Source organism: Cuculus canorus, chromosome 5 (genome assembly GCF_017976375.1).
Source record: "Cuculus canorus isolate bCucCan1 chromosome 5, bCucCan1.pri, whole genome shotgun sequence".
Classification (NCBI taxonomy): domain Eukaryota; kingdom Metazoa; phylum Chordata; class Aves; order Cuculiformes; family Cuculidae; genus Cuculus; species Cuculus canorus.
The window spans coordinates 30555189-30560057 of record NC_071405.1 but is presented as its reverse complement, the minus strand read 5'-3'; positions in this window follow the sequence as shown (position 1 = coordinate 30560057).

The following is a 4869-nucleotide window of genomic DNA, read 5'->3' as shown; positions in this document are numbered from 1 at the left end:
TACATTTAGTCACACTCTGCTAGGAGGTTTAAAACAGCTCCTGTGAAAAGGAACAAGCTTGTCCTTCCCTTGGCAAGGATGACAGTGCTCCTCTTGGCAGTGTCACCCATCCTGGAGCAGCTGCCACTGTGAGCTGCTGCTGAGCCTTGAGCTTCTCGCTCTCTGTCCCGTATCCCCAACACCTGGTATTCGACACCCATCAGGCTTGGTGATGGGTTGCCCCCTCCACTTGATAGCCCTTTGCTATTATCTGCACAGAGTTTCACCTGTGCTTTATTGCCCAGTCAGGCATTCACAAGAAGGACTCATCTGTAAGGTCCTTCTATAGTGCTTTGTAACCTGTCCCTATCCTTACTGCCATAAATAACTTTGTGCCATCAGCAGACTGCCTCAGTTAACTGCTCAGCCTTTTTTCCAGCTCATTTATAATAGTGTTGAGCTGCACAAGCACCAGCATGAACACTGGGATGTCACTCATGACCTCCAAGCTCCTGTGAGACCCAACTAAGACCTATACTCTCCATTCCTTATCCTTGAACTTAGCCTTATTAATCCTACAATGAATGGCTTCAGGATGTGTCTTAATGCCATTAGATTCCCCTTCTTTTTGCATGAGTGGCTCTGCAGATTTGCTTGTGGTCTTTTAATATGACTTTGGGGTGTATCACCGAATTCAACACTCTTAGGTGCTCTATAATGCAGTGGGGCAGGGTGAAAGGAAACTGCTGCCTGTGTGGCGTTTTGAGCAATTAGCAGCCTACATGGTTATTTCTGCTTTGTTGATTTCTACTCGAGGAAATAAAATGCCGACTGGTATTCTTCAAAATAGCAACAAAATATGGTTATCTGCTGCTAGGGTGGCTGCACTGGGTCCAGACTATCCGAAACCAGTGCCATGTTTCATCTGGCATGGGAAAAGTACAGGATCTATCTATAGTCACTGATATTTCTAATTCACAGGGAATTGGGGTTATTTTTCAGTTCTGATAAAAACAAAACAGCGCATAAGCCTCTTTGAGTCATCCCCTCTGCTATAATATCAACCATAAACTGCTGATTTCTATGAGGCAGATGTATTTATAGGCTTGGGATATAATATAGATTTTAAAATGCCACTTTTCTGCTTCAAAGAGATTGACTTACATTTTTAATCTCTATAAAAGTAATCCAGCTAGTTAGTGAAAATCGCTACAGAGTAAAATGAATTAAAGTTTCCAAAAATCATTAAGAATTGATATGGCTCCATGCTCTGATTTGGCAATGAGTCATGACACAGTGAAGATTACCTAATGCTATCTGCACCCAGGTAATGTAAGAACTTGTGGGCAATGAGCAGCTGCCATGTGAGAGCTTTGCTTTGGAGGAGATTCTAGCTTAGTGTTAGGAGAGCGCTGTTATTTAGGGAAGGAGTTGTGATCCTTCTAGCAGAGGGAAGACCTGGGACGTCAGGTCCCATTTTCCACCCTGCCACCAACCCGCACAGCCCCCTTACACATCAGCCTTTAAAATGAGCATGGTGCTGCACAATTCCCAAAGAAGCCGATGCGACCAGGGCTCAGGTCATCAAGGGAACTGTGTTGAAATCCCACTGAAATACACAAATGAGGAAAGTCAGTAGGAGCTGGGCAATGAAATCCCTTTTCCTTCTTTGAGAAATCTGCTCTTCCTTCAGGCAGCCAGCAGCTACCTAATGTGGAGGTACCACCATGCTCTCACAACAGCAGCAGCCACTTCCATCTCCTTCTGCAACCATTTTGCAAATCCCTTCTCCCTCCCTGAGTAAATGTTGGCAGGTTCAAAATCAACCTGCATGAGAAATGAGGAGCTGCTCCCTTACGAAGCAGAAATAATGTCTCATACAGAGATTTATCACACGGAAGAATCACATTTTCTTCCCCTAGGGAGGCCTGCTGCACCTTGGCTCTTCTAATGCACCTCCTTCAGAAGTGGTACAGAAGGAGCTGGCAGGTGCAAAAGTGCTTGCTCAGTCTGAAGGGAACACTGAGCTCTGTGTATTCCCTTAGAGCCTGAGAATGCTCTGAAGGATCTTCATAAGATCCAGTGCTGTTCCTGAGGTTGGGCAAAAGCCCTGGGCTAGCTGATGCACTGCATGGTTGTGCATCAGTCACACCACGCCTGTTTTGCTGGTGGTTTGCCCAGCTGGTGAGTTCTTCAGGGCAGGCTGTGTGTGCAGGGTTTAGCCCACCTGGGCTTCTTGGTGTTGCTATAATGCCAGCAATGCATTGGGACTGGATGCAATGCTAGCAGCCCGTTGAGGGGAGATACAGCCCCATTTATTGTCTGTATAAGAAAGCTTAAAGAGTCCAGTGCTGCCATCCTTGCTGTGACACAAGCTAGGAATCAGCTGTAACCATGTGAATATACCCTCTCTCCACTGAAAAAGGACAACTCTCTCTCTCTCCAAAGTGCTGCTAAGGTCGACAAGGAAACATTGACAATGAAGGATCCTCCTGGGAGCCCTGGGTAGTAAAAACTGGAAGCTTCCTATCTGCAAGCCTTCTGTGGGGTATATATTCCACTCGGGTATTATCCATTTTCTTAAATGTTTCCACCTTATCTGACATAAGACACAAAAACACAGCAAGAGAATATGCAGCAGCTGTAACTGGTGTCTGTTAAACCTGGTTTCTCAACACAAGTAATTGGTAGGTGGTTTGTAATTTATTTATTTATTTTAATTATTCTGAAATAGTGCTTTATGGGCAATTTCTAAGGGCATGGAGGATCAGTGTAAAAAGTACCACAGACCCTACAACCTCATCATCTTCCTCACCCCTCAAAGTGGAATAAAATAACTTCTAGCTCAGAATATTTTAGCATCACAAACTTTTGTTCCACATGCCCCAGGATCAGCCATGTCACAGACACTTGAGTTAGGGGTAACTACTACTAAGGTATTTCTGACTCGAGGAAGGAGAGGAGACCACAGCCCTTCCAAGGCAACAGGAGAGAGAGAGACTGGAAAATCGCACTGCAGACTTCCCCTTCCTGCACCGTGCCTGATATAAAGGGAGGTTGCTAAAGCAACAGTTTCTCCTAGCTGACTAGAACCAGTCATGCACATGGGCTTTGTGCTCAATCAGAATCGGTGTTATCAGAAAAAAATGGAAAAAGCTCCTTCCTCTACTTATGTAGCTTTGACTGCTCAGCCAGCACCTCTGGGAGCAGCAGCTCTCAATTCACTCAGTCCTGGTCTCTGACATTCCTTGCAGCTAGCTGGACCCTAGGGAGAGCTTCTCCACAGCTCCACTGGAACCATTGATGCAAATGACCCTCTTAAGAACTGTAAAGGAATACGATATTTAGCATCAACTCACTCTGTCCCCACTGAAATACCTTCAGGCTGAGTCTTCAGCAGCTTGAATAAAGCTGTGCTGTTGCCATGGCAGCGCACTGCTCTTGGGTCAGCAGCAGTCAGGCAGCTTCCCACCACTGCACCTCAGAGCAGGTGTACCTGTGGGGCCTCTGTGACTACATGTCCTCATGGGCTGGCAGAAAAATAGCAGAAAATCAGCCCTTCTCCCTGCCTTGCGGGCCAGTACAGAGAAGAGGAGCCTGCCTCTGCCAAAAACTTGGCTGTGCAATCCAAGCCACCTTGGACTGCCAGAAGAGCTGGTGCATGCCAGTGGTGCGTCTGTCAGCTTGAGGTGTGAGGGCAGGAGGGAGGAGATGACGGGAAGGGACCACTTCACAGCAAGGGAAGCCCAGTTGTGGCTTATCTACCTTATCAGCCAGGTAGAAACACGCAAGTACGGTGAGATGCCCCACAGGCCAGTGTTCCCAGCTGGCTTCTTCATTTATTTCTATCAGTCTATCAGCCAGCTAACCTCAGAGTTCAAAGCTGTTGTGCTCCGACCGGAGAACAACACACCCCTAACAGCCTACAAAAGGACATATCGCTCCTGGGTGAGATATGCAGGTAAAGGGCTGGATACCAGTGAGGAGGATTATTTTTACTTGATGATTTCATTCAAGGTTTGTTTGTTCCCTGTGTTGATACTGATGTAGATTCATTGCAGTTCAGAAGCTGTCACGTAGAGAGAAAGGAAATAACACAATCTGGCTTTCCTCCTTTGGCATCTGAACAACACAGCTCCTCAGGAGCAGTGAAGAGGCCAGCAGTACGTAAATGCTTTCCCTCATAGTGACAGAGACAAAACTTTCTGGTTCTAGGGCAACCCCCTTAGTCCCTGTGACCAGTCACAGCTGCACCTACCTGCAGTTTAACATCACGGCTATGCAATACTGACTGTCCCACTTCACTCTTATTGTGCCTCTCTCCTTTTTGTACAAGCAGAAGCCAAGACGGAGCCCAGCAACGACCTCCAACACCCAGCCATTCTCAGCCCTCCTTTTCTGAGCCTGTACCGCTGCCACTGGCATCAGGGGTGAGCTGGAAGCAACAAACACTACTGAATTGCAGCTCAGGAGGGAAAAGTTTTATCCTATATCTGTCCAGAATGAAACTGGTAAGGCATGAACATGTGGGCTGCCCTGTGCACTCTCCCACCTAAATGATGCAGACTCAGCTGACATACACGTTAGCCTTTAAAAGTAGATCTAGGCCTGCAGCATCTCTAGGCCTCCCCTCCTTTCTAGGTCACCATGACTTCCGCAATCATCCCATTCACCGGGACTAATGAAGCACAGATGTACTCTCGAGGGAGTGAGCGTCTACCAGAACCCTCATCTCTGGAATGCTTCCCAGGAAGAACCATCTCCTCACCATCATGTATCTCAGATTACCGAAGTAAAACACAGAGTGTGAAACTAAGCAGAAGAGTGAGTTCCTAGCACTTTTACTACTTTATTCCTTTAAAGGTCCTCTAGCAGGGTTTATGATCACAT